The 25,419-nt window shown below is 46.0% G+C and overlaps 1 protein-coding gene across 1 annotated transcript in view; it reads right to left on the minus strand.

Annotated features, from left to right (window-relative positions):
- LOC141121033 (coagulation factor XIII B chain-like) overlaps positions 1-18,997 on the minus strand; it is a gene marked incomplete at its 3' end in the record, with an annotated part of 197,140 nt that extends 178,143 nt beyond the window's left edge. Inside the window, 1 exon segment of the mRNA XM_073611056.1 lies at positions 18,727-18,997.
- Positions 18,998-25,419: the final 6,422 nt, after the last annotated feature.

Below are 25,419 nucleotides of genomic sequence, written 5' to 3' on the forward strand. Positions count from 1 at the left end.
ATGGGAATTCCCCACAGGGGAACCCCGAATCAAAATGAAAAAAAAAAAGATGTGGGGGTCCCCCTAAATTCCATACCAGACCCTTCAGGTCATTTAAAACTACCAAAATGAAAAAAAAACAAAAAAAAAAACGGCGTGGAGTCCCCCCAAAAATCCATACCAGACCCTTATCCGAGCACGCAACCTGGCAGGTCGCAGGAAAGGAGGGGGGGACGAGAGAGCGCCCCCCCTCCTGAACCGTACCAGGCCACATGCCCTCAACATTGGGAGGGTGCTTTGGGGTAGCCCCCCAAAACACCTTGTCCCCATGTTGATGACGACAAGGGCCTTATCCCCAGAACCTTGGCCGGTGGTTGTGGGGGTCTGCGGGCTAGGGGCTTATCGGAATCTGGAAGCCCCCTTTAACAAGGGGACCCCCAGATCCCGCCCCCCCCTGTGTGAAATGGTAAGAAGGTACAAAAGTACCCCTACCATTTCACTAAAAAACTGTCAAAAAATGTTAAAAATTAGACAGTTTTTGACAATTCCTTTATTTAAATGCTTCTTCTTTCTTCCTTCATCTTCTTCTTCTTCTGGCTCTTCTGGTTCTTCCTCCGGTGTTCTCCTCCAGCATCTCCTCCAGCCGCTCCGCAGCCATGGCATGGGGGGAGGCTCCCGCTCTTCATCTTCTTCTCCGGGCCGCTCCACATCCATGCTGGCATGGAGGGGGCTCCCGCTGTGTGACGCGTCTCCTCTTCTGACGATTCTTAAATAATGGGGGCAGGCCCGCACGGTGACTTGACGGGAAGAAGAAGAAGGAAGAAGAAAGAAGAAGAAGAAAGAAGAAGAAGAAAGAAGAAGAAGAAAGAAGAAGAAGAAAGAAGAAGAAGAAAGAAGAAGAAGAAAGAAGAAGAAGAAAGAAGAAGAAGAAAGAAGAGAATTGTCAAAAACTGTCTCTTGTCATTTTTGACAGTTTTTTAGTGAAATGGTAGGACCATTTCACACGGGGGGCCGGATCTGGGGGTCCCCTTGTTAAAGGGGGATTCCAGATTCTGATAAGCCCCCCGCCCGCAGAACCCCACAACCACGGGCCAGGGTTGTGGGGATGAGGCCCTTGTCCTGAGGCCCTTGCCCTGCCAGGTTGCGTGCTCGGATAAGGGTCTGGTATGGGTTTTAGGGGGGAGCCCACGCCTTTTTTTTTTTTTAATTTTGGCGCGGGGTTCTCCTTAAAATCCATACCAGACCTGAAGGGTCTGGTATGGAATTTAGGGGGATCCCCACGTCTTTTTTTTTTTTAATTTTGGTTCGGGGTTCCCCTGTGGGGAATTCCCATGCCGTTTTTATTAATGAACTTTTATATGTATTGTCGGACCGGCAATGCAATAGCCGCGAGTAGTTTTAAATGACTTTTTTTCCTTTGAAATGTCATTTTGCTGTCAGACTGTTCTAAACACGGGAAACATGCGCCCCTTTACAGGCATACTATAGACACCCCCCAGCTACGAAATTTAAAGGGATATTACACTTTTATTGTTTGACTTTAAGCATTATTAAAATCACTGCTTCTGAAAAATGGACGTTTTTAAAACTTTTTTTTGCATTGATCCATGTCCCCTGGGGCAGGACCCAGGTCCCCAAACACTTTTTATGACAATAACTTGCATATAAGCCTTTAAAATTAGCACTTTTGATTTCTCCCATAGACTTTTAAAGGGTGTTCCGCGGCATTCGAATTTGCCGCAAAACCCCAAATTGTTCGCTGTTCGGTGAACTTGCGAACAGCCGATGTTCGAGTCAAACATGAGTTCGACTCGAACTCGAAGCTCATCCCTAATGGTCGCTAATGGATGGTCATATAGCGAATCCATCCATTTAAAAAACTCTGCCTCAAACCCCATACATCTCAGGACCTCCCACATATACTGTAAGTTCAGTCTATGGAGTTAAATCCTTTTTCAAGATCTAAAAAGACCAGGACTCCCTTACTTGGCCCATTAGTTTTCAGTTTCATGTGTGTAAAAATGCGTTTGTTCCCTTTTGGGCCAATGAAACTCATTTACATACATAGTTACATAGTAGGTGAGGTTGAAAAAAGACAAGTCCATCAAGTCAAACCTATGTGTGTGATTATATGTCAGTATTACATTGCATATCCCTGTATGTTGTGGTCATTCAGGTGCTTATCTAATAGGTTTTTGAAACAATCGATGCCCCCCGCTGAAACCACCGCCTGTGGAAGGGAATTCCACATCCTTGCCGCTCTTACAGTAAAGTACCCTCTACGCAGTTTAAGGCTAAACCTCTTTTCTTCTAATTTTAGTGAGTGGCCACGTGTCTTATTAAACTCCCTTATGCAAAAAAGTTTTATCCCTATTGTGGGGTAATCAGTATGGTATTTGTAAACTGAAATCATATCCCCTCTGAAGCTTCTCTTCTCCAGAGAGAATAAGTTCAGTGCTCGCAACCTTTCTTCATAACTAATATTCTTCAGACACTTTATTAGCTTTGTTGCCCTTCTTTGTACTCCATTTCCAGTACATCCTTCCTGAGGACTGCTGGACAGCATACTCCAGGTGAGGCTGGACCAAAGTCTTGCATAGTTGCCAACATAGCAAAAAAAATTTGTGGGACACTTTTGGCTGTAGGCGGAGCCATATATTAATTAGGGGCGGAGCATGCGTTTGTAGGCGTGGCATAGCAATAAAAATGAAAACTGCGGCGCGCTTCATGGTGAAACATGGGCGTGGTTTACGTGAAATAGTGGTCGTGGCTCAAAGGGGGTGTGGTTAGAGTCTAAGATGAATGAGGGATGGAGAAGGAAAGGGGGAGAGAGGAATGGAGGGACAGCAGGCCCAGATCCTACACAACAATTGAAATACCGTATTTATCGGCGTATAACACGCACCGGCGTATAACACGCACCCCAATTTAGGAGGGAATTTTAAGGAAAAAAAAACTTTTAGGAGGGAAGTTGAAGGGAAAAAAAAAAACTTACATTTAAATGCCCATCATTGCAGCCTTCTCAGTGCAGCCTTGCCCCAGTGCAGCCATGTCAGTGCAGCCTTGTCAGTGCAGCCTTCCCAGTGCAGCCATGTCAGTGCAGCCTTCCCCAGTGCAGCCATGTCAGTGCAGCCATGTCAGTGCAGCCTTCCCCAGTGCAGCCATGTCAGTGCAGCCATGTCAGTGCAGCCATGTCAGTGCAGCCTTCCCCAGTGCAGCCATGTCAGTGCAGCCATGTCAGTGCAGCCATGTCAGTGCAGCCATGTCAGTGCAGCCATGTCAGTGCAGCCTTCCCCAGTGCAGCCATGTCAGTGCAGCCATGTCAGTGCAGCCATGTCAGTGCAGCCATGTCAGTGCAGCCATGTCAGTGCAGCCATGTCAGTGCAGCCTTGTCAGTGCAGCCATGTCAGTGCAGCCATGTCAGTGCAGCCATGTCAGTGCAGCCATGTCAGTGCAGCCATGTCAGTGCAGCCATGTCAGTGCAGCCATGTCAGTGCAGCCTGCCCCAGTGCAGCCTTGCCCCAGTGCAGCCTTCCCCAGTGCAGCCTTCGATCCCCTGTCCCTGCTTGCTGGGATTCAAAATGGCGCCGCCGGCGCCGAAATACATAGAGCCGGTCCTCGGCTCTTTCCGGCGGCTCTCGTTTACTTTCGGTTTCACTTGTAGCCCCGAGCGGAGCTATCCGAACCTACGAGTGAAACCGAAAGTAAACGAGAGCCGCCGGAAAGAGCCGAGGACCGGCTCTTTTGTTATTTTGTTATTTTGACAGCTCGGATCGCAGGGGATCGGCGTATAACACGCACCTGCGACTTTCCCCTGATTTTAAGGGGAAAAAAGTGCGTGTTATACGCCGATAAATACGGTATGTGTATTCTAGAAAGTTTAACAATCAGCAGATAAAGATACTCCAAACACCTGGGGTTAGCACTTTAATCATCCCGCCACCATGATTGTTATGGTGTCAGGATGATTGAAGTGCATTATTTCCATTATTACATTGTAATATAAAATGAAATCATTCAACTCACCATAATGCCAAATCAGTGGGATCCCTGAGCGTGTCACTAGCCACGTCGCCTGCCACCAGCAGAGTCCTTCCTTGCATCAGGTGTTCCCGGCAGAGTCCCTCCTTGCATCAGGTGCCCCCGGCAGAGTCCCAACCTTGCATCAGGTGCCCCCGCCACAGTCCCTCCTTGCATCAGGTGCCCCCGCCACAGTCCCTCCTTGCATCAGGTGCCCCCGCCACAGTCCCTCCTTGCATCAGGTGCCCCCGCCACAGTCCCTCCTTGCATCAGGTGCCCCCGCCACAGTCCCTCCTTGCATCAGGTGCCCCCGCCACAGTCCCTCCTTGCATCAGGTGCCCCCGCCACAGTCCCTCCTTGCATCAGGTGCCCCCGCCACAGTCCCTCCTTGCATCAGGTGCCCCCGCCACAGTCCCTCCTTGCATCAGGTGCCCCCGCCACAGTCCCTCCTTGCATCAGGTGCCCCCGCCACAGTCCCTCCTTGCATCAGGTGCCCCCGCCACAGTCCCTCCTTGCATCAGGTGCCCCCGCCACAGTCCCTCCTTGCATCAGGTGCCCCCGCCACAGTCCCTCCTTGCATCAGGTGCCCCCGCCACAGTCCCTCCTTGCATCAGGTGCCCCCGCCACAGTCCCTCCTTGCATCAGGTGCCCCCGCCACAGTCCCTCCTTGCATCAGGTGCCCCCGCCACAGTCCCTCCTTGCATCAGGTGCCCCCGCCACAGTCCCTCCTTGCATCAGGTGCCCCCGCCACAGTCCCTCCTTGCATCAGGTGCCCCCGCCACAGTCCCTCCTTGCATCAGGTGCCCCCGCCACAGTCCCTCCTTGCATCAGGTGCCCCCGCAACAGTCCCTCCTTGCATCAGGTGCCCCCGCCACAGTCCCTCCTTGCATCAGGTGCCCCCGCCACAGTCCCTCCTTGCATCAGGTGCCCCCGCCACAGTCCCTCCTTGCATCAGGTGCCCCCGCCACAGTCCCTCCTTGCATCAGGTGCCTCCGCCACAGTCCCTCCTTGCATCAGGTGCCCCCGCCACAGTCCCTCCTTGCATCAGGTGCCCCGCCACAGTCCCTCCTTGCATCAGGTGCCCCGCCACAGTCCCTCCTTGCATCAGGTGCCCCCGCCACAGTCCCTCCTTGCATCAGGTGCCCCCGCCACAGTCCCTCCTTGCATCAGGTGCCCCCGCCACAGTCCCTCCTTGCATAAGGTGCCCCACCCGGCAGAGTCCCTCCTTGCATCAGGTGCCCCCGCCACAGTCCCTCCTTGCATCAGGTGCCCCCGCCACAGTCCCTCCTTGCATCAGGTGCCCCCGCAACAGTCCCTCCTTGCATCAGGTGCCCCCGCAACAGTCCCTCCTTGCATCAGGTGCCCCCGCCACAGTCCCTCCTTGCATCAGGTGCCCCCGCCACAGTCCCTCCTTGCATCAGGTGCCCCCGCCACAGTCCCTCCTTGCATCAGGTGCCCCCGGCACAGTCCCTCCTTGCATCAGATGCCTCCGCCACAGTCCCTCCTTGCATCAGGTGCCCCCGCCACAGTCCCTCCTTGCATCAGGTGCCCCGCCACAGTCCCTCCTTGCATCAGGTGCCCCGCCACAGTCCCTCCTTGCATCAGGTGCCCCCGCCACAGTCCCTCCTTGCATCAGGTGCCCCCGCCACAGTCCCTCCTTGCATCAGGTGCCCCCGCCACAGTCCCTCCTTGCATAAGGTGCCCCACCCGGCAGAGTCCCTCCTTGCATCAGGTGCCACCAGCAGAGTCCCTCCTTGCATCAGGTGCCACCGGCAGAGTCCCTCCTTGCATCAGGTGCCACCGGCAGAGTCCCTCCTTGCATCAGGTGTCACCAGCAGAGTCAGTCTTTACACCAGTGTTCCCAGCCTCAGTCCTTAAATCAGTGTCCCAGGCAGAGCCAAAGTTACCCCCCCCTGTACATAGTTACCCCCTCCCCCTGTACATAGTTTCCCCTCTCCCCCTATTTACCCCCCTGTACATAGTATCCCCCACTGTAAATAGTTAACCCCCCCTCCTGTAAATAGTTAACCCTCCCCTCTCCTGTACATAGGTAACCCCCCCTCCTCCTGTATATAGGTAACCCTCCTCCTCCTGTATATAGGTAACCCCCCTCCTCCTGTATATAGCTAACCCCCCTCCTCCTGTATATAGCTAACCCCCCTCCTCCTGTATATAGCTAACCCCTCTCTCCTGTATATAGCTAACCCCCCTCCTCCTGTATATAGCTACCCCCCCTGTATATAGTTACCCCCCCCCCCCCCTCCTCCTGTATATAGTTAATCTCCCTCCTGTACATTAACGTTAAATTGCTGCAGAGACAAGAGCCAGTGGTGTCACTACAGCTGGTGTCAACCGGTGCGGAAAAAAATTGGTGTCACCCCCCCACCAACTATGGCCCCCCTTCAGTAAAGACCCCCCCCCACTAAGTACAGACCCCCTCTATCAGTTTAGACCCCTTTCCCTCAATACAGACCCCCCTCTGTGCGGTCCCCCCCTCCATCAGCGCAGACCCCCCACCTCCATCAGCGCAGATCCCCCCACCCCCATCAGCGCAGACCCCCATCAGCGCAGACCCCCATCAGCGCAGACCCCCATCAGCGCAGACCCCCATCAGCGCAGACCCCCATCAGCGCAGACCCCCATCAGCGCAGACCCCCATCAGCGCAGACCCCCCACCTCTATCAGCGCAGACCCCCCACCTCTATCAGCGCAGACCCCCCACCTCTATCAGCGCAGACCCCCCACCTCTATCAGCGCAGACCCCCCACCTCTATCAGCGCAGACCCCCTCTATCAGTGCAGACCCCCCTCAGTGCAGACCCCCCTCAGTGCAGACCCCCCTCTCTATTAGTGCAGACCCCCCTCAGTGCAGACCCCCCTCTATCAGTGCAGACCCCCCCTCTATTAGTGCAGAACCCCCTCAGTGCAGACCACCCCCTCCATCAGTGCCAGTGCAGACCCTCACCTCCCATAAACACCCCCCAGCACACGTCCAGGAACTCCAGGAGCGGCCGGTGTTCTGACGAAAAGTGTCCCCCCATCGGATAGTGTCCGCTCCGTACTGCGCAGGTGCCGATAGACACCGGCGCCGTGTGTTCAGTGGAGAGGGGAGGGGCCGATCCATGCAGCTAAAGAAGCCGATTCATTGGCTGCACGGATCGAGCCCCCTTCCTCTCTCCACTAAACACAAGGGGGAAGGTCTAGCGGCAGCGTCGGAGGCCATTTTGCTGGAGCCAGCTGCTCCAAAAATTAAAAAACAAACATTCCCAATTTTCCTGATGAAAATCCTGATTCGGGACAGCCTCTGATCGAGACGACGGTCCCAAAATCGGGATTGTCCCGGGAAAATCGGTTCTGTTGGCAACTATGGTATTGTAGAGTGGGAGAATTATCGCTTTATCCCTGGAGTTAATCCCCTTTTTAATGCATGCCAATATTCTGTTTGCTTTGTTAGCGGCAGCTTAGCATTGCATGCCATTGCTGAGCCCATCATCTTCTAGGAACCCCAGATCCTTTTCCATCCTAGATTCCCCCAGAGGTTCACCCCCTAGTATGTAGATTGCATTCATATTTTTGCCACCTAAATGCATTATTTAACATTTTTCTACATTAAACCTCATTTGCCATGTAGTTGCCCACTCCATTAAATTGTTCAGATCCTCTTGCAAGGTTTCCACATCCTGCGGATAAGTTATTGCCCTGCTTAGCGTCGAGCAGGGATGATTGGAGGATGTTAGTAGTTGAAGGACAGTGGTACGCCTGGTAGCCAACATTTTCGTGAGAATCTTAAGATCCATGTTAGGGCTATAGGCCTGCAAGTGGTGCACAGCAAAGGGTCTTTTTTGAGCTTGGCGAGTAAAATCGCATGAGCCTCAAAAGGATGCTGGCAGTTTCTGGTTTTGTAAACACTCTGAATAGAGGCGTAACAAGTGGGGGGATACATTTTTACAATTATGTTTATACCACTCGACAGGCAGCCCATCAGGACCAGGCGATTTGCAATGAATATCTCCTCCTCTGTCAATCGGGCATTTAAAAGACTTCTAGTACCTGCAGGCAAAGCAGGTAAATTACGGTTGCCTAAAAAGGCATGATGGTGGCAGGCATAAAAAGGGGGTAAAGGAGAGTACAATTTACTGTAAAAGGAAACAAATGTCTGGAGAACCTGCTCCCTAGAAGTCAGGGGTGTACCATCTGGGGAGTAAATACAAGAAATAGCTTTGGGGGTGGTAGGATCAGCTGTTAAAAGGGCCAACAGCTTGCCAATTTTATTGCCCTTTTTGAAAAGGTCTTAAGCCTGACTCGGTTGAATTGATGATAGGCAACTCCTATCCTCATATTGATTAGTGGTTCCAAATTAATAATAACTACTGCAGTAGGGAACAGACACAAAAGATACGCTCAGCATCTTTCCAAATAACTGTTCTGCTTTATTATGACGCAATTGAAGGTTTTTATGCACATGATAACGTAGGTATCACATTAATATTACAATTGTACATTTATGGTAACAAAGGGCGTTACATAGGCAGGCTAATTCTAATCAGGATTCGAAAGAATGTAAACATTTACTGAAAACATTATTAGTGCTGTGTGCACAGTGAGGGCAGTGTGCAATACATACAAAATACAATACAATTATATACAGAACTTACAAATTTCCATTACAAGCCCTTTGCTTGTTAATACAGTGTGTTAAATTTTGATATTGAATTGAGAAGTCCCTCCTAGCTTGTTGTAGAAGCAACAGAGTCTGGGGAAGGTTTCTCATTCTATTAGGACACTTACCTGTCCAGGCATCCAGTGGTGTCCTCACCTGATCCGATTCCTCAATTGGCTTTTGGGTGCTGGCACCGTCATCTTGACTAAGGGAAACCAGCACTGAAGCCTTGCGGCTTGACAGCCGATTTCCTACTATGCATGTGCGAAGCATGCTGCGCTTTGTAAATGGGCCTCAGTCTTCTAGGACCTGTGAAGTGTCCCAGAAGGCTGCGGGGATGGAGTGGGGTAGAACTTGAAGTAGGAGCGGGTATCTGTCAAAACTAGGCACCTGCTTCTCCCCCCCTAAAAAAAGATCCAATTGTGGCAGCAGAAGGGGAGAGGAGGCAGACAAGCAGAGCTTCTCCTTTTTGGGTGGAGCTCTGTTTTAAGATCTCGGATATTATGGTTTTGATTAACTTGAGCAGCCTTAATGGCGGAAATGCATTCTCCCCTGGTAACCATCTTAAAGGAGTCTCACACAATCTGGGGGATGGAGGAGTCCCCATTAGGGGACCAGTAGGTGTCAAAAGGAGCTGACATCACAGGTTCAACAGTGGACTCTGCCACCCAGCCAGGATTAGATGCCAAACACATGAGCGTCTGGTGTTTGATTGCAGAGAGATTTTTTAACCCCTTCCCTCCGACGCCTCATGGCCCTTTAAGAGCATCTAGGTGGTGGGAGGCATTCGGGTCATGTAAACACTGATTGGCTGTCACAGCGGTAACATGATCAGAAAGCTCTAGATCGCAAGTATGCATCGGGAGCTATCTGATCCCCGCCGGCAAAGGTTTACATTTAGGCCGCATATATGCAGACTCTGTGTTAAAGCCCACCTGCTGAGAGGCCGCATATATGCGTATGGTCGTTGGGAAGAGGTTAATAAAGGACTTGTCAAACATTTGGGTGTCCTAAATTCTAGGTTACAACTCCTTTTTTGTGAATGAGTAGGGGTTCTATGTACTCTATACTCATTCTCATGAGATGGGTTGTCTCTTATTAAAACCAGAGTCTGGAAACTGAAAGGAGAGTGAGCAGACAATGCAGGCAGAACAAGAGAATTGTGAGAAAGTGAAGGGAGTACCAACGTTTTTAGGTCCAAAAAGAAATGGTGCTTTCCCTTGCTTATGCTGTGTTCAGTGCTCCAGTATGAACAAGGGTACCTTTTTTTACACATCCCCATTCAGGGAAATCTATTGACATTAGGGATTTTTATACATGGCAGAGTGCATATGTGATCCGTGTGGAGAAGACCTAAGAAAAATCAGCGGAAGGAGAAGACATTAGAGGAGGGAGAAGACTGGAGGCAGAAGACAGAAATCAGTGGTGGTACCAGAGAAAGAAGACATGTTGGAGCTATAACGAGGGACATTCTTCATTTTAAATAAAGGACTTGTCAAAAACCATCTCTTGTTTTTTGAACACTACACTGCTTTTTTTGGGTGACTGGGTAGGGGTACAATGTACCCCATGCTCATTCACATAGGGGGGCTGGGATCTGGGGCCCCTTTTCTTAAAGGGGGCTTCCAGATTTTAATAAGCCCCCTGCCTGCAGACCCCCACAACCACCACCCAGGGTTGTTGGGAAGATGCACTTGTCCCCATCAGCATGGGGATAAGATGCTTTGGGGTGGGTGCCAGAGCCCCCTCTGCCCCAAAGCACCCACCCCCTCATGGACTGAGGGCATGTGGCGTGGTATGGTCCAAGAGGGGGGGTTGCTCCTCCCCCCTTCCCTGACATGCCAGGGCTGCATGCTCTGATAAGGGTCTCATATGGACTTGGGGGGGGGGCACTTCATTTTTTTTTTGCCGTTCGGTTTCCCCTCAAAATCCATACCAGTATGGTCATGGTGGGGAGGTCCCATTCCATTTATTTATTTTCGTGTGGGGTTCCCTTTCAATGTCCTTAGAGCACAAGTCACATGCCACAAGTCAGATCAGTTAAGATGATGATCCAACGAAACGTATGTCGAGGCGTAGAGTACTGGTCACATCACTCCTGGGTCCCTGCCTTCTGGCTTTCTCCTAACGGTCAGTGGAATGCACACTGGCTCGAGAGTGTGAGCAGAGCGGCGGCATTCCCTTACAATACATGTGGGTTATCCTAGTACAGGGATATGCAATTAGCGGACCTCCAGCTGTTGCAGAACTACAAGTCCCATGAGGCATAGCAAGACTCTGACAGCCACAAGCATGACACCCAGAGGCATGATGGGACTTGTAGTTTTGCAACAGCTGGAGTTAGGCTAATTGCATATCCCTGTCCTAGTGCAAGGGAGGGCACTGTAAAATGTAAGCAGCCTTTTACTTGATTTGTAATTTTAAAAATAAACGGTATTACACTATGGGGTTGATTTACTAAAAAAAGAGACTGCAAATTCAGGTGCAGCTCTGCATACAAACCAATTAGATCCCAGGTTTTATTGTCAAAGCTTAATTGAACAAGCTGAAGTTAAATAAAAGTTGATTGGCTACCATGCATAGCTGCACCAGATTCTGAACTCCCAAGTTTTAGTAAATCAACCCCTATACGGGATCCCTTTTTAATTACACAGTATTATAGTGGAAAGGAGGAGAGTTGCTTAGGACCTCTAACAGGAGGAAGAGGATTCTGAAGGAGACTCACCAACCCAGGCAATTTTAGACCTTTTTAGTTAAAGAGGCCATGGCTATTTGGTAAGTGTACATCCATATGAGCACTATTGGGTGAATAAGCAATTGATGGTGATGGTTCACACCAGTGTCTCATGTTGAAGAAAAAAAGGAATTTAAGGATAATGAAGATTATGAACTTATTTTCTAAGGACTTTTCACATTGTCACAAATTGAAATGAATTATTTGCACTTTATTTTCCAACAGTATCACAGTATATGTTTATGTTTTAAATTAGCGCCCCCTTACAGTTTCTATTGATTTACAGTAAAGGTAATTCATACACTATTGGGGAGCAGCTAATTTGCGTGTATTTTTCATACTAGTTTATTCACCTTTAATGTGTGTGTGTGTGTATATACACATAGATATATACCGTATTTATCGGCGTATAACACGCACTTTTTTCCCCTTAAAATCAGGGGGAAATCGCAGGTGCGTGTTATACGCCGATCCCCTGCGATCCTGAGCTGACAGATCTTCAAAATCGCCGACCGCGATTTGAAAATGGCGCCGAAATACACAGAGCCGGTCCTCGGCTCTTCTCGGCCACTTTCAGCTTCACTCGAGCGCCGCCCGAACCTAGTCGAGTGTACTTGGCTAGGTTCGGATAGCTCCGCTCACAGTCACGCCCATCCCGGGCGGGACTACGAGTGGAGCCGAAAGTAAACGAGAGCCGCCGAGAAGAGCCGAGAACCGGCTCTGTGTATTTTGACGCCGGCAGTGCCATTTTGAAGCTCAGGATCGCAGGGGATCACAGGATCGCAGGGGAGCGGCGCCATTTTCAAACTGCGAGCTGCAAGGCTGCACTGGGGCAAGGCTGCACTGGGATAAGGCTGCAATGGACAATGGGGAAGGCTGCACTGACAAGGCTGGACTGACATGGCTGGACTGACATGGCTGCACTGACAAGGCTGCACTGACAAGGCTGCACTGACAAGGCTGCACTGACAAGGCTGCAATGATGGGCATTTAAATGTAAGTTTTTTTCCCTTCAACTTCCCTCCTAAAAGTTTTTTTTTTCCTTAAAATTCCCTCCTAAACTTGGGGTGCGTGCTATACGCCGATAAATACGGTATTATATATATATATATATATATATATATATATATATATATATATATATATATATATATATATATATATATATATATATATATATAAATATATAAATCACACATACACGCATACATACACACGTATGATTTTGTGTACACTGAAAACCGTAAGAGAGCTAACATTTTATCTGGGCCTACCTTAACCACTTGCCCTCCAGAAGATTTAACACCATTCATGACCAGGCCATTTTTTTGCTTTTTGGCACTGCATTACTTTAACTGACAATTACGCGGTCATGAATACAATTTATGTATTTTTTTTCCTACAAATAGAGCTTCATTTTAGTGGTATTTGATCACCACTGGATTTTTCATTTTTTGCGCTATAAACAAAAAAATTCTGACTAGTTTGAAAAAAATAAAATAAAGTTTTCATTGCCTTAACAGTTGCTGGTTGCTAAGCATTCTTGACTATTTTAATAAAGGTCTTCTTTGACCACTTTCCGACCACCTCATTTATGAGTACGGTGGAAGAGAAGCTCTCCTGTGCCGTATAAGGTACCCAGTACGTGATCCGGCACTTCCGGGTAGGGGGCACACGTGCCTCCGGCACCGTGGCTGTGCTGTGATTAGAAACAGCAGAAGCCGATCAGCAGGTGCTGGCCAATGAATGTCCCCTGGCACCCGTTGATCGTGAGGAGACACACAAAACAGAGCTCTGCCTATGTGAACAAGGCAGAGCTCTGCTCTGTCAGCAGAGATGTGGTAAATTTTGTTTCCTTGCATAGCAGGGAATAAAATCCATCACACAAAAACACTGGCTAGGCACATATTTAATTCTTTGCCCTAGATGTTCAGCCCCTTCCCAGCCAGTGTCATTAGTACAATGACAGTGCATATTTTTAGCACTGATCATTGTATTGGTGTCACTGGATTGAATTTTATTGGATATGTGTTATAGCAGAAAGTATACAGTCACGTCCACAAATATTGGGACATCGACACAATTCTAATCTTTTTGGCTCTATACACCACCACAATGGATTTGAAATGAAATGAACAAGATGTGCTTCAAATGCAGACGTTCAGCTTTAATTTGATTGTATTTACATTCAAATCAGATGAACGGTGTAGGAATTATAACAGTTTGTATATGTGCCTCCCACTTTTTAAGGGACCAAAAGTAATGGGACAGATTAACAATCATCCAAACTTTCACTTTTTAATACTTGGTTGCAAATCCTTTGCAGTCAATTACAGCCTTAAGTCTGGAATGCATAGACCTCACAAGATGCTAGGTTTCATCCCTGGTGATGCTCTGCCAGGCCTCTACTGCAACTGTCTTCAGTTCCTGCTTGTTCTTGGGGCATTTTCCCTTCAGTTTTGTCTTCAGCAAGTGAAATGCATGCACAATCAGATTCAGGTCAGGCGATTGACTTGGCCATTGCATAACATTCCACTTCTTTCCCTTAAAAAAACTCTTTGGTTGCTTTCGCAGTATGCTTCGGGTCATTGTCTATCTGCACTGTGAAGCGCCGTCCAATGAGTTCTGAAGCATTTTGCTGAATATGGGCAGATATTGCCCGAAACACTTCAGAATTCATCCTGTTGCTTTTGTCAGCAGTCACATCATCAATAAATACAAGAGAACCAGTTCCATTGGCAGCCATACATGCCCACGCCATGAAACTACCACCACCATACTTCACTGATGATGTGGTATGCTTTGGATCATGAGCAGTTCCTTTCCTTCTCCATACTCTTCTCTTCCCATTACTCTGGTACAAGTTGATCTTGGTCTCATTGGTCCATAGGATGTTGTTCCAGAACTGTGAAGGCTTTTTTAGATGTTTGGCAAACTCTAATCTGGCCTTCCTGTTTTTGGGGCTCACCAATGGTTTATATCTTGTGGTGAACCCTCTGTATTCACTCTGGTGAAGTCTTCTCTTGATTGTTGACTTTGACACACATACACCTACCTCCTGGAGAGTGTTCTTGATCTGGCCAACTGTTGTGAAGGGTGGCCTTCACAACAGGGAAAGAATTCTTCGGTCATCCACCACAGTTGTTTTCCGTGGTCTTCCGGGTCTTTTGGTGTTGCTGAGCTCACTGGTGCGTTCTTTCTTTTTAAGGATGTTCCAAACAGTTGATTTGGCCACACCTAATGCTTTTGCTATCTCTCTGATGGGTTTGTTTTGTTTTTTCAGCCCAATGATGGCTTGCTTCACTGATAGTGACAGCTCTTTGGATCTCATATCCAAGAGTTGACAGCAATAGATTCCATATGCAAATAGCACACTTGAAATGAACTCTGGACCTTTTATCTGCTCCTTGTAAATGGGATAATGAGGGAATAACACACACCTGGCCATGGAACAGCTGAGCAGCCAATTGTCCCATTACTTTTGGTCCCTTAAAAAGTAGGAGGCACATATACAAATTGTTGTAATTCCTACACCATTCACCAGATTTGAATGTAAATACCCTCAAATTAAAGCTGAGAGTCTGCAGTAAAAGAACAACTTGTTTGTTTCATTTCAAATCCATTGTGGTGATGTATAGAGCAAAAAAGATTAGAATTGTGTCGATGTCCCAATATTTATGGACCTGACTGTATGTACCCAGGCTGTGGTACTATGACAGACTGTGTTTTCTGTCAAACCAAACAAAAGTCAGGCAATCACTCTCAACCCTTCCTTCTATGTTTCCTTCCACCCCAGCTGAGGCTTCCGACAGCCAACCTGGGCCTTCCACCCAGGAAGAAGTGGAGGAGCCCAGCTTGAGCCAGGTATAGCATTCTACATATTTCTTGTCGTAAAATTGATGTTAACTAGATATTATTGATCACTAATTGCTGATTTAATAAAGTGTTTTACATATCAATAGACAGTAGTAGCCAAAAATGATTGGGACAAGAATGAAAAATGCTGGACTCAGAATGGTAGTCTTTTCTATTTGTTAACATTCAATTTGCAACAGTCATGAGCTGAAAATTGTGTGTGATTGATGAACAAAAAAATAAAACTATGTCCCTTTTGCATACACAGGAAAGACTCCGTCAGGAGGAGGGCGTGGAATGTGGCAGCCAGCTGGAGGCTGAGGAGGTTAAAAAATACAAAATAATGGTGTTGTGATAACTTGACACACAAAAATTATGGAGATCACCAGAATAAAAAACAAAAAAAAACAGGAGATAAAAAAAATTCACTATAAAAATAAATGCAAAACTTTATAATGGAGATCTGACGAAAAAAAAAAAAAATATTATTCAGGAGATCACGAAAGAAATCAGTTTGTCAGAACTCTGTGTGAATAATAGCAGCAAAACAACTTCATTCTTCTAGCATTATAAAGAAGAAGAGAATGCGCTGCATTAAAAGATTAAAAAATTTGCAGCGTGACGAATGTGCTATCTCCATTACGAACGCTAGTTTTACCAGACCGAGTGCTTCCGTCTCGTAATTGATTCAGAGCATGCGTGGAACTTTGTGCATCAGAATTGTATACACGGTCGGATTTTACAAGAAAGGATTTTGTTGTCAGAAAATTTGAGATCCAGATCTCAAATTTTGTTTGTCGGAAATTCCGACGGAAAATGTCCGATGGAGCCTACATACGGTCGGAATTTCCGACAACAAGCTCCCATCGAACATTTTCCATCCAAAAATCCAACTGTGTGTACGCAAAATTAGACTCCCAAAGCTATTTGTGACTTTCTCAAATTTAAAAGTACAACAGAAATATGCAATATCAATATTGCCCAATTTCCTATAGACTAATATTGGATACTAACAGAGCCTCACACTCCTTTAGGAACTTCCCTAAGCTTTAGAGAAACTCTGGGAAAAACATAACATATCCTAGTTTTACTCAACCCTCTGAAAGGCTGAGTACTCTGATCCCTCACTGCCACAAACACCAAAAACTTTCAAACCAAGAATCCAATTCAAACTTATACATAGGTCTTATTAGGCCTTCAATATACCTCTAAAATACCTGCCTCCTAAGGCAAATTAAATCACCCCAACCCTGTCCATCTGCTTTAAAAATGTCATAGAAACATACTGGTGAGAAATACCATCATACATTGTACATGCATAAATGCACACAGCTCTGCCCCTCTTTATGTCTACAACATACATACTGTATACCCATTACATCTATGCAGTCAGGAAATGGAAGTTAGACCTCTTCTTTAATAAGATGGAAAATATTATGTCTGCTAGAAGCCACAAAATATTAACATTGGCTCTCACTAGTGATAACTCTGCTCTGGGTTTGGTTCAAGCAGGGTTCAGAGAGCTTCAAAGAAGTTCAGAGGCCGAACCTGAATCCCAAATCTTTCAAGTTAAAAATGCTTATTTTCTGGGCTAATAGGCATGGAGATGTTGAAAATAGCACCAGGGGAACATGTCAGGAGCCGTGATTTTTTAAAGCACTGACATTTACAAAAGAAAAAAAAGTGTTTTAAATTGCTAGCAAATGATTTCTCCCTCCTGGCTTTGTTTTTTAAAAATGGCACACAGATCCCAAAGGTCCTCACAAAATACATAGAAGATCTCTAAAGGAAGTAAAAAAAGAAGCTGGCAATGAAGTGTCATTTTTTTTCTTTGTAAATGTAACTTTTGCTTTAATACATCCTGCAAGAATGAAAAAAAAAATTGTGTGTGGTCCCCCTAAAAATCCAAACCAGACCCTTAAAGAGGTTGTAAACCCTCTTTTTTTTGTTTTTTTTTTTTTTTTATTTTTATACTTGCCTCCACTGTGCAGTTCGTTGGCTCCGATCCTCCTCCTCTGGGGTCTCACAGCAGCGTTGGTGGCTCCTCCCTGCATTGAGTGTCCACATTAGAAAAGCGCTCTCCTTGGTGGACACGCGTGCGGGTGCGCTCCAGAGTCCTGCATCTGTGTCCATATACACAGAATGCAGGACTCGGCCCCACCCCCAGCGCCGCGTCATTGGATTTGATTGACAGCAGCGGGAGCCAATGGCTGCGCTACTATCAATCTATCCAATCGGGACACGAGACACCAGCTACAGATGGTGTGCTCGTTCCCGGGCAGGTAAGTAAAACGGGGGGGGGGGGGGGGGCTGGGGGGCTGTAGCACTAAAAAAGGTTTTTCACCTTAATGCATACAATGCATTAAGGTGAAAAACCATGAGGGTTTACAACCCCATTCATCTAAGCATGCAGCCTGGCTGGCCAAGAAAGGGGGGGGGGAACTGTGCACCCCCAAACCATACCAGGCTATATGTCCTCAAGGGGTTGCCTTGGCAAAGCACCTCGCCCCTTGTTGATGAGAACAAGGGCTTCTTCCATACAATCTTAGCCAGTAGTTGTGGGGGTCTGTGGGCAGGAGGCATATCGTAATCTGGAAGCCCACTCTCGCATATAAATGAGCAGTCCTATTAAATAATAAAAATCCTTAAAAAATGTCCCTAGTTGTAAATTAATGGTCAATCATGATGCTCACCCCTTCACCTAAAAGGAGCGGGGATTTCATCTGACATCAGTGGTTCCAAGGGACGCCACAAATGCAGGCACCCTTGTTTTCATAGGAACCAGTGACAGCGGGAAGCAGTTATCTATAGTGGAAGCAGTAGAAATACTGCTTCTATATATGATGCATAATTTGCACTGACAAGGGGGCTGAACGGGCTATTCATTACAATTCCCAAACAGCCAAACCTAAGTTCAGACTCAACCATCAGCTCATCCCTAGTGTTGACTAGAAGGTTTTAGGTTATATGCTACAAACTATGTTCAGATATGATTACCGCTGCAAAATATTTCCAACTGTGGATATCTAACTTTTCAAGGTTCAAATATAAAGCTACATATTTCTATCTGTGTACTGTATATAATGGTGAAAATGCATAGCTGCTTTTATGTATAAAAAAGAAAAGTTTCAGCAAAAACTATCTGGGTTCATTTATATACAATGATATGTACTCACTGAGAGGAATTCAACAAAACTGGAACAAACAGAATCTGGAGCAGCTGTGCATGACAACCAACTACCTTTATCTTTTATTTTCAAAGCTTAACTGAACAAACTGAAGATAGAAGCCGATTGGTTGCCATAAATAGCTGCTCCAGATTCCTTTTTGATAAATTCCTCCCACTGTTTAACCCTATTCTCGTGCATTAACCCATTCATTGACATGTGATATACTTGTACTATGTAATTTTATTCTTGCTATACCTAATAAAGAAATAACTGCTTAAAAAATGAATACAAACTTTAATAAATACTTACTAACACAATTCAGAGGTGGGCTCCATCCCTGTGCTGTGCATGTCCTGGGCTCCTCGGGTTTGTGATCAATTTCGTATCCTTCATTGCATGTGAGTGTAACAGTTTCTCCATCTCTATATGTTTCCTTGGTGTATAGGACTATACCATTTCTCACATTCTCTTTGTAACAAAAAATGTCTAAAAGAATAAATAAAAGCTCAATATCATACAAGAAAATTATACTATAAAATACGAAAAAGTAAAATGAACAGCAGCAGCAAAAACAGGACTTCATAATAATTTGGTTTGTTATGCATAACAGTGAATGTTGTGTAAGTCTCTTTCTTGAAATAATATTTAAAAATTTCCAGGCATTTTTCAATATTCGTGTAAAGCCTTTGAACAACCAGTGAAACAAGCAGTGGGGGATTTTAAGCTTTGTAGCCAGATTTAAAGCTGACAAACCTTGAATGTTGTACAGGAGAGAGACTAACATAACAAGGGTGGAAGTGACGAGGCACCTGAACATATCTGTAGCAGCTTTCCGTACCCCTGCTTCTCCTGAATACCTGACAAATTTGATAGGCGAAGTTCTAACATTCAGAGTTTACCAGGTCCCTCCATTACTATGATGGAAAGTCTTACTGATCAATAGGAATGCACATAAGGCAAGTTTCAGCACTACCCGAATGGGTCAGAGCTTTGCCTGTCAGAACGGCCCAGTGCTCTCGTGAAGCAGGAAGCGCTAAAATCTGCTGAAGGTATGTGCAAGCACCTTTTCCCCTCTACCCTTGTCAGATGTTTTTCCCTCCTGCACAGCCCGAGATCTGCCCTGGTAATGTCTATGCCATTGTCATCAGAACATGAATCTGACCTTCCTTAGGTGAATTTCCAGGTGCAGACTGCCAACCCACCGCTATTCCAAACTCAACTTTTTCGTACAGAATCTATCATCACCATTGCCCACAACATGTTTAAACACCCTGGAGAAGGAAAATGTTTTTCTTTCTGGTTTAAGTTGGAGAGTATTTACCGTAGCTTTATTATGGGTCAAATTTGTTGCTACAGGGAAAATATATGTCATTCACCACAACATTTTATCAATGTAGCCTGGACTGGAAAATCACAACATCCTTCATTGGGGAGGGGACGGAGAGTTTGTTCCTAGTAGAAACCTAGCAGGGTTCCTAGCAGGGACCAAATTCATTTCTATCCATGTATGGGCAGGCTGGTTGTACAAAAGTCAATCTACCAATCAGGTTTCTTCCAAACAATTAGTGTGCTGGTTGAATGAAAAAAATTATCATAAGTCAGTTCTTCCTGTGATTGTGAAGACAACTGTGGTTGTACAGTCTGATGCAGCCAGCTTTTATGTAGATGAATAACTCTTTTTGGTGTGAATAAACATCACTTTCAGTACACTGAGATCTGAAGGATATTGTGAGCTCTTGGGCCTAAAACAGCAAGCTATTTTTGGAAACTTGTGCCACACTGAGTCTAGAATAGTCAACTCTTATCCTATATCAAGCAAGCTATTTTGTGAAAGAAAACCTTCAAATTTGGTCCTAAATGCTTTTTTCCCCCCTTTAAAATAATAAACACTTACCTGCTAGCAGCCCTGATCCTCCTATTCTCGGGTCTTCTGCTGCCACTTCTGGCCCCTCCGCCTTACCAAGTGCCCCCAGAGCCTACTCTGTGTCTATGGGACACACAGAGGGTGGGTCAGTCGTTCCCCCGTTCCCTCCTTACTGGTTGAGATTGTCAATGGCTTCAGCTGCCGTGCCCTCTTGCACACCGCTGGATCAAAATCAGGCTCAGGCAAGTATTAGGGGTGAGCTGCACATTGAAGGTTTTATTACCGTCATGTGTAGAATGCACAAAGGTAAAAAACCTTCAGCTTTTAGAACCACTTTAAGTTTTCTGAATAATCGCCCTTTGAGTACACGGAATTCTGAATGAAATTTTAAGTTTCTGCAAATTAAAAAGCAAGAGGTTTTGTAAAAAGAAGTCAAAATTTTTCCTCAAAATTGTGCCACCTTTGATACACAGAATTTTGGAAGAGATTTAAACAATCCTAAGGCCTCTTTCACACCGACGATCCGTTCAGGTCCGCCTGTCAGTTTTTTAGGCGGACCTGAACGGGCCCTCCATAGACCTCTATGGAGCGTCGGATGTCAGCGGTGACATGTCCGCTGACATCTGACCCGCTCCGATCCGAAAAAGTGTAACGGAGGAAAAACCTACTTTTCCATCCGTTTTCGGATCGGATGACGACGGACTCTACGGTCAGTCATCATCCGATCCCCCATAGGGGAGAGTGGCGCTCTGACAGGTCTGCCTGCTCAGCGGGGATCAGCGGAGCGATCCCCCGCTGAGCAGAGTGGGCTCCGTACACGGACACGTCCGTGTGAAGGAGCCCTATGACTAACACAGTCACATAAATTGTGAGAAATAACCCTGTTTAAAGTATAACTTGTACTGTGTTTCTCAATAGGTGTCATATTTGCAATAGAGCACTTTGAAAGAAAATTTTAGCCATTTGCCCTTTTTACTAATAAGTATGAGTTTTAGTAAGCTTCATTTTAAAGTCGATTGACAGCTGTTGAGCCTAACACAATTGTTTTTGTGAAAAAAAAAACACTAATATTAGTGTTTTGGAATTTTTTGTCAGGTCCCCCACTGCCTTAATGTTACCAGCACATGCATGTCCCAAGCATGTTGTTGTGTTAACTGCATTTGACTGTTTGGGGATGATTTACAAAAGGCAAGATAGACTGTGCACTTTGCAAAGTGCAGTTACACTCTGCAAGTGCAGTTGCTCCACTACTAACACCATTTGCTTCCAGGGGCATAATAAATGCACTCATGCATTCCTGTGGTCCATTTTTAGCTGACAGCGGGCTTATGTCACTGTGTTGCAATGGCTACTTTGGTGATTTTTATAGCATAGAATTTGTGAATTGTTACCTTTTGGATCATATATTGTTTAGAAGCTAGGCCTCCCCTATTCAAATGCTAATAAACCCATTGGACTGGTTCATGAAGCTCAGAGCAGGAAATGATGCTACAGGAAATAGGGGGAGGGGAAAGGACTTGAACAAGTCATGTGTTGGAAGACAAAGAAACAGTTGCAGGAATTAGGAGAAGCAAGAGGCCACCTGGAAGATCCTGGATGATGACGTCATTGTAAAGACTGACAATAGGAGCTTTACCTGGGGATGATTTACTAAAGGCAAAAGGACTGTGCACTTTTGCAAATGCAGGTGATGCTGAACTTAGTAAATGAGGTAAAGCTTCCCTTTACAAAGAATACCCAATTACATACAAGAAAAATAAAAAAAAAACAGCATTAATGCTTGCACATGATTGGATGATGGAAGTCAGCAGAGCTTTCCCTCATTTAGTAAGTTCTGAAGTACCGTATATACTCGAGTATAAGTCGAATTTTTCAGCACATTTTTTTGTGCTGAAAGTGCCCCCCTCGACTTATACTGGAGTCAAGCACTTTTCTGCAGCAAAAAATTTCATTTTCCGAACCGATTTTGGGGCCCCGTATCTCAGGGCCACTTGGTGCTAGAAACCCCAAATTTGGTATGCAAACCCAGTGGACCTAGTACCACAACATATCCAAAGCTGAAGTTCCTAGCACTAAGTGGCTCCGAGATACGGGGCCCCAAAATCAGTTCGGAAAATGTCATTCTCTGCTGCAGAAAAGTGCTTGACATTTTATGAACCCACTTTGGGGCCCCATATCTCAGGGCCACTTGGTGCTAGGAACCCCATATTTGGTATGCAAACCCAGTGGACCTGGTACCATAACATATCCAAAGCTTGGGTTCCTAGCACTAAGTGGCCCTGAGATACGGGGCCCCAAAACTGGTTCAGAAAATGTCATTCTCTGCTGCAGAAAAGTGCTTGACATTTTTTGAACTGAATTTTGGGGCCCTGTATCTCGTGGCCACTTGGTGCTAGAAACCCCAGCTTTGGAAATTTTATGGTGCTAGTTCCACTGGGTTTGCACACCAAATTTGGGGTTCTTAGCACTAAGTGGCCCCGAGATACGGGGCCCCAAATTCGGTCAATTGTGTCTATCTGCAGCAATGTCATTTCGGGACCCTTTGGGTTCAGAGACCCCAAATTTTGGCTGCAGCTAGGGGGCATCTAGGAACCCTTAACTACCGAGTTTGAAGTTCAGGGGACCTATGGCTGCAAATGGGCACAGTGAGGCATGCAAATGGGCACAGTGATGCTGCAAATGGGCATTGTTGACCCTCTTTTCCACTTACAGTAGCTGTGCATTTCTCACCCTCGTCTTATACTCGGGTCAATAAGTTTTTCCCATTTTTTTTTGTGGTAAATTAGGGCCTCTACTTATACTCGGAACGACTTATACTAGAGTATATACGGTAACTGCACTTGCAGAGTGCACAGTCAATTTGCCTTTAGTAAACCTTTATAAAACCCAAGTAATTTTTAGTGTATCCCTCTTGCATACATTATCCATGCTAATTTGCTGGAAAAGATAGCGTGTCGATATTGTATGCATATTTTGTAATACTTTGTATGCAGTGAATTGTTTTTCCTGCAGTTGCATGTGCAGCCTGTTTAGTAATGCAAACATTCATACCATACAGAGGTTGCTAAGCTTCCTTGCCTTACTGCAAAGTGACTTTAATAAACGCAAAGCAAAACAATTGGAGGTTCAGCAGGGATTTGCACTAAATTCCAGCTGAAGCAGACCTGTTTTCGGTGGTGTCTTCTGAAGCTTTTGCTGGGAAAAATGCTGCGTAAGCTGTTTAGGAAAAGTAAGGCTGTAGCGGTTTCTGGCACCCTTCCTATCTGGGCCAGACACAGTAAGTGGATGTCTGTTACAAAAGGAGCTTGCTAGGTATGCTTCTCGTTTTAACAGAGCTTGAGGTGATGGAGTCTTAGATTTTTCCTCAGATTTTAGCCTCTAAATCAGCGGTTCTCAACCTGGGGGTCGATTGCCGATTCGCCAGGGGGTCGCAAATGCTGGCCGAGACTGACCCGAAGTTACTGCCGGAGTCTGTCCGTCTCGGCCAGCAAGATGTCACTTCCTGGAGAGGAGAGACCGCACGGAAGTGACGTTCCGTCACCGCCATCTTGGTACTCTCGTCCGCAGTAAGGCTACACTTAGAAGTCGGCAAGCGAACATCTTTTTAAACCCACCAAAGTCCGCTTGCTGCGAACGAGTGTACCAAGAGGGTGGCGACGAAACGTCACTTGCAGAAACTGAAGAACACCTGTGATTTTTGACAAGTCAGACACAGTAATTAGAAAAGCATTTTGCACTGTGTGTCACCAGGCAATCAAGAAATAGATTTTTTTAAAGTAAATGCTGACATGACAATTTTTTTTTTTTTTTTTTCATGGAAGGATACATATCATTACTATATAAACGTCCTAGTTGGTTCCTCAAAAGTGTTTTTTCCATGCCAGTGCTAGATACATGATTGTGTGCTATACACTTTGTATCTAGCACTGGCACGGAATAACCACTTTTGAGGAACCAACTGGGACATTTATATATAAATCAGTGGTGGGGGCGCAAACAAACTAAAAAAAATCTGGAAAAAAAAAAACATTAAAACGCTGCCACTGTGCCATCAAACGCAGCCACTATGCCCATCAATTGTCGCCACTGTGCCAGCAAACGCCGCCAATGTGCCCATCAATTGTCACCACTGTGCCAAACGCAGTCACTGTGCCCTTTAATTGTTGCCACTGTGCCAAACGCAGCCACTGTGCCCATCAATTGTCGCCACTGTGCCAGCAAACGTCACCACTGTGCAGCCACTGTACCCATCCATTGTCACCACTGTGCCCATCAATTGTCGCCACTGTGCCAGCAAACGCGACCAACGAAAATATTTTTACTGTTAGGGGTCCCCACAACTTAGGAAATTTTATCAAGGGGTCACAGCACTAGAAAGGTTGAGAACCACTGCTCTAAAAATTGTGGGTTCAGTAAAGAAGAGATGCGGGCAGTAGTTGTGTTTGGGTTGCACTTCCTGCATGCTCTACAGCTTGCAGTGATGACCGAGTGTTTGGAAGACACAGTAAGCAAGGTAAGGGATTTAGACTATAGGGCACTCAAAGTGAAACCTGGCATGGCCTAATAGTGTGTTGAGACCACTGCAGGCAAAGATGAAGATTTGAACGAGTGGTCTGCAGCATTCATTAAATTTAATGATGCCCTAACAAAAGGGACAAAGACCCAAAGCCTATAGGTTAGGACATGTGCCACTGTTACTTTCTATAATCAGGAAACTGTGAATTTAATCAATTCAAACAGCGATGGCTGAGTTGATTCAAACAATAGGAAGGCAAGGGCTGACCCAGAAGACACACCATGCGCGAATCAGCCACGGCCATCTAGGTTTTGGGCGAATAGACCATTCATGTGATATGAAGTGTTTAATTAACATCTAATTTTGTAAGTGCATATACCCCTATTAAATTGTGCTTTACCTGACTCATTTGCACTATGGAGAGTGTTTCTTCCTTTTTTCATGGTTCCATTTCTGCGTGGAGCTTTACTGCATATTGATCTGTGGTTTACTTGGAGGTGTAATAAAAGGTTGAAAGTTCTGTGCAATATCAAAACAAGCGCTACTTGACCTCTCCTCAGTGATGGTCATTTGTGTCTGGTAAACCCCCACCTTTATACACTGTGGTGGTCCTATCGCTGAA

The sequence above is a fragment of the Aquarana catesbeiana genome, unplaced genomic scaffold, assembly GCF_042186555.1.
Source record: "Aquarana catesbeiana isolate 2022-GZ unplaced genomic scaffold, ASM4218655v1 unanchor1, whole genome shotgun sequence".
Classification (NCBI taxonomy): Eukaryota; Metazoa; Chordata; class Amphibia; order Anura; family Ranidae; genus Aquarana; species Aquarana catesbeiana.